At 35.4% G+C, this 15185-nt stretch overlaps 1 pseudogene; it reads left to right on the forward strand.

Moving 5' to 3' along the window:
- Window positions 1-13855, forward strand: part of LOC123234428 — a 163265-nt pseudogene extending 149410 nt beyond the window's left edge.
- The last annotated feature ends 1330 nt before the right edge of the window (window positions 13856-15185 follow it).

Below are 15185 nucleotides of genomic sequence, written 5' to 3' on the forward strand. Positions count from 1 at the left end.
TTATGATTTCTCTTTCATGTTTACCTTCTCATGCTTTTCTCTAACCTTCTGTTTCAAAGTCAAATTTTCTCTGCAGTTCTGATCTTTTTATTAGAAATATTTAAAAATTCTCAATTTCATTAAATATCCTTTCTCCCAAAATAATTATATTCCTTTGGGGGGATACATATTTTTTGGTTGTAATCCTATCCCTCTTGCCCTTCAGGATATCATATGATATCATATTCCTGGCCCTAAATCTTGTTATTCTGAATGTCGTTCCATGACATTTGAATTGTTTCTTTCTGACTACTTGTAATATTTTCTTTTTAACCTGGGAACTCTAGAATTTGACTACAACATTCTTAGGATTTTTCTTTTGGGAGTTTTCTTTCCGGAGGTGATTGGCAGATTTTTAAATTTCTATTTTACCCTCTGATTCTATGATATCAGGGCAATATTCCTTGATAATTTCTTGAAATATGCCCAAATTTTTTAATCATGGCTTTCAAATAGTTAAATAATTCTTAAATTTATCTCTTCTCAATCTATTTTCCAGGTAAATTGCTTTTCCATTATGAAATTTTCCATTTCTATTTTTTCCATTTTATTTTATTGTTTATTGAAATTTCCTTCATTTATTAGCTTTCATTTCCAAAATTCTAATTTTTAAGAAATTATTTTCTTCAGTGAGCGTCTGTATCTCCTTTTCCATTTAGCCAATTCTTTTTAAGGAGCTGTTNTTTTCCATTTCTATTTTTTCCATTTTATTTTATTGTTTAATGAAATCTCCTTCATTTATTAGCTTTCATTTCCAAAATTCTAATTTTTAAGAAATTATTTTCTTCAGTGAGCGTCTGTACCTCCTTTTCCATTTAGCCAATTCTTTTTAAGGAGCTGTTTTCTTTGGTGAAGTTTTGTGTATCTTTCCAATTTGGTGTTTCCTTTATCAACCTATAGACCTTTATTTCATGATTTTCTTTCATTATTATCATTACATTTCCATTTTTTCTTCTAATGAATTTATTTAATTTTAAAAGTCCTTTTTTACATATCCCAGAAGTTATTTTTGGGCCATACTCTAATTCATATTTTTCTTATAGCCTGTTTTTCATTGTTCTCATTTAGGTTTGTGGTGTGATCTTTACTGTCACCATAAAAACTTTCTATAATTAGGGGTTTTTGCTAATTAAAATATTATGTAATTTTTTAATATATATTGAAATTGGGCTCTGTATCTTGTTTGGAGAAGTCAATGTCTCAAGAATCATTTTCATGGGACTTAGTGTATTGCTTCTTGCTTGTGGGAGCCATGGGGTTTTTGCTTCTAGCTTAAACTGGTAAAGGAATGTTATATTTTAAAATGATATTATTTTATTGATTTTATTTATTTATATGATATTATGAGGATAATTAATACTTTAATTACCATGGCCATGTTCTTAAAATATATAAGACCACTAGCCTGATAAAAAGCTATTTCAAACCTCCTGACATTTCCTTCCCTCCACCTGGTTGTCTCATACCAAAAGAGACCAAGCCCAAACTCCATCCTTAATTTAAGTCATGCTCTACGTTGGTTCCCTTTGGTTGACGTCATCATGACAGAAACCAGAAACCCATTGAATCATGGAAAATATAGGTTCAAAGTGTCCACAGGAAGTTTGTCATTTAAAGCTCAAATGAGCCCCACAATGCCCCTAAATGGAATCCCCCAAAATTCCAAATGACACATTTCCCCCCTGAGATCCAGTGAAAAAAGACTAGTCTTTTTTGGCGTATCTGTAAACATAGTCAACTTCTAAATTACAGGAATGTGGGCATAAAAGAAAAGAGAGTAAAAAGTAGACCCATTGACAAAAATCCAATTTGGAGTAGTCCCCTATTGGCATAAAATGTCCATTTAAAAACAAATGCATTCAACTCATTTTCAACTCCCCATAGTTCAAATCAATTGCACCCTTAAGTACAAATTTGGATCTTCATGATCCAGTGAAGGCTCTTCAGGCACTTCATGGTGTCTTCACCAAACAGGTTTGTTGTCTGGATTCTGGGGAGATGTCAAAATCCTTATCCTGAAATTACTCTCAAAAGGATTTAAACTTTATTTTATAGATTATAAAACATACATTTCATTCCAAGAATTATACATTACCCCCCTGAAATTACTCCTAAAAGAGTTAAATATTTTTTTTACATTATCGATTATAATACAGACATTATGATTTTTAAAACTTAACAGATCCCTGAGGAAAATTCTAAATAACACATTTCTCCCCTGAAAAAGATAGACTAGGTTGCTAAGGATGCATGGCTAAGTTGAGGGGTTGTATGAAATAAATTGGCAAAATAATAATAATAATAATAAAAAGAATAAAATCCAAATAAAAGGGGAAAAATTAATTAACTTGTCAATGAAATGTAAAATGTGCAAAAATATAAGGAAGGAAAAAAATAACAGTTATGACGACCACAAAGGGATCATGTAAAGTTGTTCTCTTCTGGGGGACTATGTTATTTCTGTAAATTTGGACTTGAATTTGACCCTAATTTAGAACAGAAGACTACCTCTGAGAATCCAGAAGATGCCATGAAGATGCATGCAGAGACCACACACTGCACCAAAAGATCCAGAGTAAATTTCAAGACATGGCAAATTTGAACTTGGGGGGGGGGGGGAAAGTGAATGTATTTATTTTGAATGGACACTTTATTCCAGAAAGGGGACTGCCCCCTAAATGGCTTTTTTCAATGTACCAAACATTGTTTTTTTTTCTTTCTCTCTTTTAGTTCCCTTTTATCTCTGAATTATTGTAAACTTTAATTTGATTATGTTTTCATGATCCATTGGGGAGACTTGTCTCCCAAAGGATCACAGGGGGGAATGTAAAGTTGAAAAGATCTTGTACCCCTTTAAACTATATTACCAAAGCTCCCTTTCACCATAATCATAATTCCTTAAGCCTTTTCCTTTGTGGGAAAAGGCTTAAGGATATGTTGTGGGTTTCATGGGCTGTTTTGATATGGTTGTTTTGGGCATGGTGACGGGGCTTTTTTTGGAGAGGAGATGGCATGGTAAAGGGTGAGTTGGGACTCTTTCCCTGCGCTTTTAATAAAATCCTTATAAATTATAAAAAAATATAACAGGAGTTTCACTTCATGCTTGCAGTGTTGGGGTCTTGCTATTGTTTATTCAGTGGGAGCCACTCACTGTTTGCTTATGCAGTTGGGGGATTCACTTTTAGCTTGTACCAGTTTGGATTCCTCACTGGTAGTTTCTTCAGTGGAGATCCTCAGCTGCTGGTTTGTTCAATGGTGGACCATATTCTTTGTTTGCATGGTAGAGGGCCTCATTGATAATTTGCCCTGGGAATAGGGCCTTGTTTCTTGGTTGCCCTGGGGTAGGGTCTCATGAGTAACTGTGCAAGATTGAAGCCTTTCTGCTGGGTGTGAGTCTTTGCTGTTGGCTTTCTTTGGAGGTATGGCCTTACTGATAGTTGTTCAAGATTGTGACTTCATTGCTGTGGGGGTGGGATCTCACTGTAGCTTTCTCTGGAAATGAAGACTCATTGCTGCCTTGCCCTGGTGGTGGAGTCTTGCTGCTAAGCTGCACTGTGAGTGTGTGTGGGCTTACTAGTGGCCTATACTGGGGATAGGGCCTTGCTATAGGCCAATGACCAGCTGAGGCCTTCCTGATAACCACTCTGAGTAGGTTGCAGCTGACTTGATTTGGGATGGGACTTTTCTGATGTAGCAGTAGGGCTTCATCCTTCCCCAACTTGGGTATCAGCTTAGACTGTCTTCTCTCAACTATGCTTCTCTCCAACCCCAGGAAGATAAACCTTCTACTGATTTTATAACCTTTTCTGGATATGAGAAATTTAAGAATGTAGTAAGAGGCTTTCTTTTAAAGTGGCTTGTGGGGAACTTAGGAAACATCAGGTCAATTCCCTTCATAATCCACTCTCTTGGCACAGGAACTTAATGATTCAAACCAAATCTGAATCAAGATCAGAATGTGATTAATAATAACAATAATTAGTGAAGATGTTTACATAGTGATTTAACGTTTGCAAAGGACATTACAAAGTTCATCTCATTTGGTCATCCATAACAATCCAAAAAAGTAGTGGCTATGATACTCATTTTAGAGATGAAAAAACTAAGGCTGATAAAGTTAAAATATTTGACCTTAGATTATTTTGACTCCAAGACAACCATTCTATACCCTGTGATAGGAAAGTACTTTGTATAAGGAAGGTACTTTTTTTTAAGGAATGGGGAATCAAAAAATAGTCATTAAGGAAACAGCCTTTGAGTAAATCACATTATACTTAACAGAATTATATGTATATTTTTTCTCAGCAAATACAATTTGTTTGGAAAGTATTTGCAAAACTAAAATCAGATTAACTTTTATAAATCAGAAGTTCTTAACTTCTTGTGTATATATCTTTCTGTGTGCATGCTATGTACTTAGGCAGACCAGAATGGTATGTAGTAGCACAGTATATATTTCACTGGATATGGAGTCAGGAATTCTGAGATTCCAGTATAGGTGAATTCAAATAACGTCAAAGAAAATTAAGATCTGTGTGATCTTCTACAAGTCCTTCATTTTCTCCAGGCTTTATTCCCTCATTTGTGTAGTGAGAATTTTAGGAGAATCTACCTCCCAAGTGTATTGTGAGATAAGTGATTTTTTATTATTATTGTAATTGCTATTATAATAATTATTGTATACAAATAAGTTCACAGACTCCAGTTGAAGAACTTATGTCAATTAAGTATTTAAAGGCCTTTTGTAAACTTAAAAGCTGACATGTCTCCTACATTATAATTATAATTTAACATCTAAAAGCTCAAAAGGAAAACAATTAAAGATTCTGTATTGCCTTCACACTTGTCTTCTCAGCAGCTGATCAAAACTGTAGATGACATTCTGTGACCTCAGTGCCATAAATCATTTCCCAGACTTTGAGCTGAATGATATCCCACTGTGCTATCCCACTATGCATCAAAATTTATCTAGAAAATTATATTAGAACTTTAAATTATTTAATTAGTCAAGTATGTTACAAAGTTTATCTTCAAGAGGAAAACAAAATTGAAGAAGTAGAAAGTATCAGCTCAGAAGGGGGAATTATCAGTTAGGAATACAAACTGCATACATTCACGAATCAGATTTCTGAAAATAGTTCATTTTCCTTGGAGAGCAGAGGAATTTGATTTAATCATAAATCAGAAATAGGTAGATATTATAGAATTATAGATTTTTATTATTGTTTGGTTCTTTGGTTGGTTTTGGAACTGAGGGCCTTAGAAATCATGTAGGTCAAATTCTTCATTTTATGTGGAGGAAAACAAGACAATGAACATGACTTATCATAGTTCACACAATCAATGAGAGATGCTGGACTATATATAAAGATCAAAACCAATTCCCTTGACTCCTTGTCTTTTCACTATGTCACTCTGGGTAAAAGGTTAATATATCTAGATTATTACAGAATATATGTTTATTTGCTTTCTTGCTTTGTGGAAAGAGGAGATCATGCAGAAAGAAAAAAAAATTAGAGATTTGTCCTGCCACAGAATCCAAAATCAGAACAATGGGTGGAATTTCCATAGAGGTCAATTTTGATTTGCTGAAGTCTTCCTAACAATTAAAGGTTTCAAAAATATAAAATAAATCCTTTGGAAGTCCGTGAGTCCAACCACAACAACGGGAAGTAAATAAGGTGGCATTTACCCTTTTTTAAGACTTAGAAATGATAAAAGAGATGTTATACACAAAGATAGTAGATTGGATTCTTTCTGATGTTCCCTCAGACTCTTGAATATAGAGGGGTAGAGAATTAAATTACAGGTTGATTCTAATTTTTTTTCCCAGATTACATGCCAATACCACTTTTAAAAATATTTATTTTCTGATATTTTAACCCATGTTCCCTATCTTCCTTTTACCTATTTCCTTCCTCCCCAAAGTCAGGTATTATTATATATGTTTTACATATATTATATAGTAATCCACATTTCCATGTCTGTCATGTTGTCAAAAAAGACATATGAATGTTTTCACACCAAGAATTCTCTATACCAATTAACCATATCAGTGTCTGCATTTTTCTATACCCCTTCCAATAGCATATTTTCATTTTGATATCATCTTAGTAAAGGGTATAAGATGTTGGTCTCTTATCTTATTTCTGCCATATTGTTTCTAGTTTTCACAACAATTATTACCCCAAAGTGAATTCTTATGCCCAAAACTTGGATCTTTGCTTTTATCAAAAAATAGATTACTATAATCTTTATTGTAATTTATTTTAATTTTTTTCCAGATTATGTGTCAATATAGTTTTTTAATATTTGTTTTCTGATATTTTGTGATTATTTTCTCTCTACCCAAGACAGCAGATGACTGAGATAAAATTGAGTGTGCTATTCTTAGGATGAGCATTCAGTTCACAAAGGCTAGTTTGTTATCTTTTGTTGATTGAGGACTCTGGGACAAATTTAGGAGAGAGATTGATGGAAGACAGAAAGGGCAATGAACAGCTAGGTTACTCCTCTTACCTCACCTGAACTAGGTTGGAAGAATCTATAACTCAGTCACAGATGATTTAGATTGTGAGTCAAGGTTCAGTTCGGGGAGGGGAGAGGCTTGTATATATAATGCCTTCTTGCTGCCTCGTCAGTTGGCACTAGTTAGCCCATCACTGAAATGCCCCGTGTCATGAAGGAAATAAATTGTCTTTTTATACTCCTACCTTCTGACTCCAGGCTTGTTTATTTGAGCATGTCATCATTTTTATTTTATGCACAGGTAATATAAATTTTACATATATTATCATGTAACACATATCCCCATGTTCATTATGATCTGAACCAAGACGTGTATTGCATATACTAGAGAAAAATTCATGGAGAAAATAAGGTAAGGAATGACATGTTTCAATTTTCATTCAGACTTTGTTTCTTCTATGGTGTTGAATAGCCTTTTTATTTGTCATGAATTTCTTGGAGTTGTTCTGGATCCTTGCCTTGTTGATAATAGGTAAATCTTTCAGGCTTGATCATTGTATATTATTATTGTTACTTTGTACAATGTCCTCCTGGTTATACTTTATTTTGCATCATTTCATAAAAATCCAAGTTTTTTTTTAATATTTTTAATGACAATAGTAGTCTATTAAAAACATTTATCAGAACTTGTTCAGCCATTCTCCAAATGATGGACACTCCTTGAGTTTCCAGTTCTCCACCACAAAGAGCTACTAGAAATATTTGTATAGGTATGTTCTTTTCCCATACTTTAATATCTTTGAGATATAGTTTTAGTAGCAGTATTGTGAGTCAAAAGGTAGGTGAAGGCATTTTCTTTTTCTAAAACAGATTTATTTAGATATTCTATTCCCCCTCTATTAATATAAGAAATTTACATTTTTGTAAGCAATTTTCAATTTCATTTAAATTGTTTAATTTGTTGGCACATAATTGAGCAAAATTAGTCCTAATAATTGCTTTGATTTTTGTCTTCAGTAGTGACAAATTCATCATTTTCATTTTTCTAGTGATTTGATTTTCTTATTTTTTAGAAAATCATACTGACCAAAAATTTATCTATTGTGTGATTTTATAAAAACTAAGCCAACTCCTAGTTCATTTAAAAATTCAATGATTTTCTTACATTTAATTTGGTAATCTCATCTATAATTTTAAATATTTACAATTTGTCATTTTACAGAGGTTTTTAATTTCTTCTTTTTTCTAGGTTTTTAAAATTATGTACTCAGATAATTGATCATTTCTGTTTTATTAATGTAATCATTCATTTATATATTATTTTCCCTCTTCTGCTTTTCATGAATTCCATAATTTTTCATATTTTGTCTCATTTGTTATCATTTTCTTCAATAAGCGAATTTATTGTTTCTTTAACTTGCTCAACTCATTCTTTAAGATTAATTTATTTAATACCCAATTAACATTTATTCTGTAATTCCATGGTCCCTTATTTAATATAACTTCATTGCATTATGGTATGAAAAGCTTGCATTTAATATTTATTTTTGCATTTAATTATAAACATTTTATTTCTTAATATATGCTCATTTTTTGTAAAGGTATCATGTAACAATAAGAAAAAGGTATGTTCTTTTCTCTTCCCATTCAGTTCTCTTCACATATCTATCATGTATAAGATTTTATTTATCTTCTTGATTTCTTTCTTATTTATTTTTTGGTTAGATTTATCTAATTCAGAGTGGGGAATTTTAAAATTCTCCATCATTATAATTTTGTTATTTATTTCCACGTGTAAATCTTTTATCTGTTTCTTTATGTCTGCATAACATAACATTTGTTATATAGAGAGTTATTATTGATAATATTAATTATTTGTGGTACCTTTTAATATAATGCAGTTTCCCTGCTTATCTCTTTTAATTAGATCTATTTTTGCTTTAAATTTCTTTGAGGTCATTATTGCTATCCCTGCTTTTTTTGCTAACTGAAGCATAATATATTTTACTCTTTCTCTTTAATTTTCATTTAGTCTTCTATTGTATATGTACATGTGGCTTCTTGAGTCCCAGATAAAGAGAAAAAGAGCTGACTTACTTTTTCTTCTGTCAGTTTTGTTCTTTGTGATATCCATTTCCAGGACCTCTCTTTTTGGAGGACCCACATCTCAAACAAGGCAAGAGGAGAGTCTTCTTGATGCCAAGAGTTTCATGGGGCCCTGACTGGGATTTCATTGTCTCATATCTCAAGAGAATTAGATGGTTACTCATCTCACCTTCAAGCCCATCATCTTCAATAAAGACCTTATGAAAGGGAAGGAGGACCAGATCCAAATTGATAGCTTGGGGAAGGAACAATTTGAAATCTAATTTAGAATCAGACTATTTTTCAGGGCAGCTGAAAATTATTTCTCAGAAAATATCTCAATTCAATATTAATTTTATGAGCTATAATATTCCTATGAATTTTCCTATTGGGAAATTGCCTAATTCTAGTCTTTAAAGACTGATTTTTTCAACTGTGAATCTTCTGATTTTCCTTTTTGGTTTAATCTATCCTGATTTTCATGGCTTCCAGAAGGTCAATTCTGGTCTTCAATTTGCTTACTATTTTATTTGATTTCTGTGCCTCTTTTCATTTTGGAAATTTTATCTTTTAAACTTATTTTCTTTTTATATTACTTTCATTCATTTTCCCCAATTTTCTTCCCATTTTCTTCTATCTTTCTTACTTGTTTCTTGAACTACTTTTTGTAGTCCTCTAGCCATTTTGATGAATTTCCACTTTTTTGGGGAGAGTTTTGTATTTGCTTGTTTCTCATTTTCTTCTGTGGCTTCTCTACTTTTTCTCTTTATAGAAATTTTCCAGGGTCAAGAAATTTTTTTTGGTCTTGTTTACTCTTTTTGCCTCTGGAGGATTATGATTCTTGTATGTTGGTGGTCATTGCTTTCTTAGATTTTGTCTTTCAAGGCTCTGCCTGGGTATTATCCTCCCTTTCCTTTCAGAGGCCTGAATTAGGGCATGTAGATCTGGGATATTTTTTGTATAGCTTTGAAGCATTTTGCCCCAAGGCTGTCTCCCTCAGGTGCTGGTGCTGCCTGTTATTGTTGCTTTTGGTGCTCCTGTTTTAGTGTGGCTTGTGTTTTTAAGAATGAGTTTTTGGTGTAGAATGCTATGTGTTTTGCCCTAAGGGTATCTTCCCCCCACCCTGCAAGGACTGACCTTTGTGCCCTTGGGCTTCAAGTTTCACTGCCTAGGACTAGCACAGCTCTTAGGGGTGAGTCTGTGGTGCTTTCAGATAGCCTCTAAAGATTGTCTTGGTCTTGGCTTTGACTCCAGATGCAGTATGTTGGGGAGAGGTTTGGTCAATCTCTTCTTTTCCTAATGCAGTTTCGTCCCTGTATAGTGTGGGAATCCCTTCTCACTGCTGACTTTTCACATTGTATTCAGTGGGAGAGCCCCTTTACTTTTTGGGTTTTGATTTCTGCTCTTTTGAAATGCTTTCTAATGATAAGTTGAAAGGAGATTTAGAGGGCTTCTTTTACTATGCCACCATCTTGCCTCTGTCTCCTCCATTAAATTGATTTTGAAACTCATTTTCACTTCAACCATTCTAAAGAACAATTTGGAATAATGCAAAAAAAAAAACCATTTAAAACTTTGTGTATACTTTGATACATCAGTACTGGTACTAACCCTATACTCCCAAGGAGATAAAACTATTAGAATATTTATAGAATATTTTATAGTGACAAAGAATTAGAAATTGAGGGTATGCTCATCAGTTCAGTAGTAATTAAACACATTATTACCTATTAATATGATGAAATAGTATTATTCTAGAAGAAATTATAAGGGAAATAATTTCTGAAAAAAAAATTGGAAGACTTATAGTACGTAACACGAAGTGAAACTATCAGAACCAGAAGAATAATCTATTATAACAGCATTAATGTAATAATCAATTATAAAAGAAGTAGCAACTATTCAATACATGAGTTGAAAAGCCTCATGATATAAAATTTTATCCACCTCTAGATAGAACACTGATGTATTCAGAGATCAGATCTAAACATTTTTCGTTTATTTGTATTGTGTTTTTCTTTGCTTTTTGAACATGATTAACATGGAAATTTATTTTGTATGACTATATATGTGTGTGTGTCTTTATGTGTATATATGTACATATATATATTGAATTTGATATTTTTGACTTCTCTATGGGTGGTTAAGGGGCTAGAGGTAGAGAGACAAATTGTAACTGAAAATGAAAATAAATTTTAAAAATTCATGTATTTGGTGTCTACCATTAGGAGCAGGCATAGTGTCTGTAGTTCAATCTCTGACAGACACCAAGTGGCAGCAGGATAAGTGCCAAGAGAAACAGTCAACCCCTATGTGCAGAATCCCATGTGGAAGTGGTCAGGAAAGGCCTCCATGACATAGTGGCTTATATAAGCCATATTACTTGTCACAGGAAGTATAAAGTGTGATCCTTGTGGAAACCAAGGACAAGAATGATGGGATTGTTCAGGAAGGAAATACTTGACATGTGAATTGGGGCAGGCTGAGTGCACAATTGGTATACTTGGAGGAATAGGTGATTATAGCTCTAGGAATAGAAGAGATAGTAGAGAAATTAGTAGACAAGAACCTGAACCTGAAAGAAAGAGTTCAAGAGCTGTGAAACATGGTGGGAGACCTAAAAATTATGAATGAGATGAACAATGAGCTGCATGAGAATGACTGGGAAACAAAGCTTCAGTTTTTGGAGCAGCTGGGTATGGCAGATACCCAAGTGAGAGAAACCAAAAAGCATTAAAAGCCAGTAAGGAGATTGCTGATTACCATCAAAATTTAAAGAAGCACCACCAACTTACCACTCATCTAAAAGATGTGAAACAGGAGGTGACAAATTAGTAGGAGCCCTCAGTGGAGAAGCAGTGGCAGCCATTCCCTGTGACCTTTGACTTCAACTTGGTCAAGACCAAGATCCTAGCCAAGGTGATTGGAATAGAGCTAAAGGAAATGGAAGTGGATCCAGATCAATAGAAATCAATCTTTATATATAGTTTTCATCCCAGAAAGTTTGCTCAGACATGGTAGAGATTGTAGTTATGTCTTATTTTTGCAGTTCATTTCTTACTTGTTTGTAAGACAGAGGTAATAAGAAAGCAGGCAAGAGAAATTTGATCTGAGTACTAACTTGGTAGGACAAGTAGGATTTTGAGGGGCTTTTAGGGATCACCTTAACTCTTCTGCTATTTTGTAATTCTCACTGAGTTTGCTATAGATTCATTGGCAAAGCTGTGGTACATGTACACAGCCAGCACTTGGGGAGCTGCTCTCTTCCCCATCTTCCCAGCTACATAGGACATTTTTTGTATGTTCCACCCTTCTGTCCCGCTGCCCCAAGCATTCTCTTTCTCCTTCAAATCTCTCACAGACAGCTTGAATTTGCCTTCTGGGTACTCAAACTGAGAAAAGGTCACCAATCCTGCTAGAGATTATACTACTTTAATATGAGTCATCCTTGAGCACTGCAGTGTTGATGTCTATAAGAAGGTTGGTAGTCTCTACCCTTAGATGAGTGTCCATGGCATTCCTTAGACTTCTTCATTGACCTACTGCAGAAAGACTAGCTAGATGGAATAGTCACTGTAGAGTCTCCCACCAATGGAATGAAATACTATGAAGATCTGTATGAAGTCCCTCTTACTGAGGACTATTGTACAACTGGCTGGCCATAACAAGTAGCTGGAGTACACTGGACTGCATAAATATGGAGATGGGAAGGCTTTTTACCTTTCTACAAGGTGGTCAGGGGCTTGAGACTTGTCTCCCTTGCTCAGGGATCTGGAAATATCCTATAGCAATATCCATCAGTTCTGTAAGAAGATCTGAAGATGAATGCCAGTGACAGATGCTCCTGGGATCCCAGCTGCTCTTCTTTTTGTGCCTCAGGTATCTGATACATTTCTGGATTATCAAAAGCATCTGACCCATGTGATGGCTGTGTCATAGGAGGTAGCTACTGCTACTGTACAACTCATTCCCCCTGGCTGAGAATGAGAAGCTGCCCTCCGGCATGCTAGAAGAATTGACATTCAAGGCAGGCAAACATATCTGTGGGTTCCCATCTCAAAGCCCTAATGAGAGCCTTTGACAGTTACTTAGCATCCTCAACAAATTGGCTGCCACCATGCAGGAGGACAAATCTCATTCAGAGAAGCCCCCAAACAAGTCTTCCCCTAATGAACTTCAGGCTGCAGAGATCAATGATGCTGAGGGGCAAGGGCTAAAACCAGAAGATCAGAAGACTGTCATTAAGGAACTGAGCAAATCACTGAAGGTCAAGGAGGAAGAGCTGAGTGAGGTCAATCGGTGACTGAGCCTCCTGGAAAAGAAACTGGATATGTGAAAAAGACAGAGATGACAAAAATGTCCAGAGTGGACTAGAGGAATCTCAGGCTCTACCACAGAATAAAGAGAGAGTTTGAGGACATGATGGACCTGTAGGCAGATACTGAACAGCTGAGGACAAAGAACCTGGAGCCAAAGCAGTGACTGAATAATCAGTCCAGAAAGATGATTGAAAGGCTGAGAGGAGGACTCTCTTTGGCTATTGCCACCCTCATCACTGGCATCATTGACACAGAGTAGTATGGAGGAGCTGCAGGCCAGGCTCTGGGTAATGTCCTAGTTCCTGGGCTAGTGAAGGATTTCTCACTGCTCTTCTACAGATTTTCAGCCATGAGGCTGCACAATTCCAGCTTCAGCATGAGAACAGCACTCTCAAGTGAGCCCAGATGAAGGTAATACTGGCAGCTTTGCCTCCCATGCATATAGCCAAGCTGACACCCACAACTTGGGAGGGCCCAGAAAACAAACTAGCAAGTGGAGTTTTGTATCGGAAATCTATCCAGATGCTGGACACACTTCATCAGTTTGGTACACACACACACACACACACACACACACACACACACACACACACACACACACACACACACATACGATAGTTATCACAAGCAGCCTCAGGGTCCAACTTCTGGAGGAGCTTGCCCAGCTTCACCTAATCTAACAAATTGCAGGATGAAATGATGAAGGAGACTATTAGTACTGAGGAGTCACTGTCCTTACTGATTCTGTCATTCTTTGCTCATCAGCCTTTCTGAGGGTCAAGAAAGAAAAACGAGAGACTAGAGTATAAGGGTACAAAGTGACCTTCCCTTGAACAGCTTGTCATAAGCAGCTGTACCAGCTGGTGCTGATACATGAACAGCTAGCTGTGTGGCCTCCATGGCTACTAGATCTGTCTCCCTTATTTCATTTTATGTTTCCCTGACACTAAGTGTTCTGCATAGTACAGTCTCATTCCAACCACCCACAGACCAATCCCCAATAAATATATCACTGATTTCAGTAATATTATGCCTTTCCCAAGCCCTACTAATGGCTACCCAGACCCAGTCTTTTCTGGTCCATTCTTTGGAAATTTAAGGGGAAAAACTGAGGGTGGCATGGCCCAAGGAAGTGGTGCTAAACCCCAGGATGGAGCATCATCACTTGAATAAAGTGTTTTCTTCTTCCAAAAATACATTTGCGATGTTTAAATTAGTTTGCATTATTCAGGTTTATAAATGGGGGATGGGGATGAAAGATTCAATACTTGCCGTGAAGGAACTGTTCATTTAACATCAGTTGTTAATGTGAAGAACAATCAAAGTTGTCTATGTTCAAAGCCATTCACAGTAACTAGCTGTGTGGCCATAGACAAATCACCTAGCTTCTGTGAACTTCAGTTTACTCATCTCCAAATGCTGAAATGACTTCTTTCTTCTTGGCCTACCTTAATGACTATTGAGTACTTTCCCTCAATTGGCATGAAGTTATTTGTATATCTTTAAGTCTATGCAAACATCAGCAGTTGCAGGAATATTAAACAAGTAAATCTAATTTAATTATTATTTTTTTCAGTAATTACTGATCACATTCCTTAATAATTTTTAAATTTATTTTTTTAGAAAAATTTTCCATGGTTACATAATTCATGTTCTTACGCTCCCCCCAATTTCTCCCCCCATTGCCAACATGCATTTCAATTGGTTTCTTCATGTGTCCTCAATCAAGACCTATTTCCATATAATTGATAGTTCTATTAGGGTGGTCGTTTAGAGTTTACTTCCCAAATCACTTCCGCCTCAACCCATGTGTCCAAGCAGTTTTTCTTCTATATTTCCATTGCTGTAGTTCTTCCTCTGAATGTGGGTAGCATTCTTTGCCATAAATCCCTCAGAATTGTCCTGGATCATTGCATTGCTGCTACTACGGAAGTCTATTACATTCAATTTTACCACAATGTATCAGTCTCTGTGTACAATGTTCTCCTGGTTCTGCTCCTTTCACTCTGCATCAATTCCTGGAGGTCATTCCAGTTCACATGGAGTTGCTCCAGTTTGTTATTCCTTTGAGCACAATAGTATTCCATCACCAGCATATACCACAATTTGTTCAGCCATTCCCCAATTGAAGGGCATCCCTTCATTTTCCTTTTTTTTGCCACCACAAAGAGCATGGCTATGAATATTTTTGTACAAGTCTTTTTCCCTATGATCTCTTTGAGGTACAAACCCAGCAATGGAATTCCTGGATCAAAAGGCAGGAAGTCTTTTAGA

Source organism: Gracilinanus agilis, chromosome 2 (genome assembly GCF_016433145.1).
Source record: "Gracilinanus agilis isolate LMUSP501 chromosome 2, AgileGrace, whole genome shotgun sequence".
In the NCBI taxonomy this organism is placed as follows: Eukaryota; Metazoa; Chordata; class Mammalia; order Didelphimorphia; family Didelphidae; genus Gracilinanus; species Gracilinanus agilis.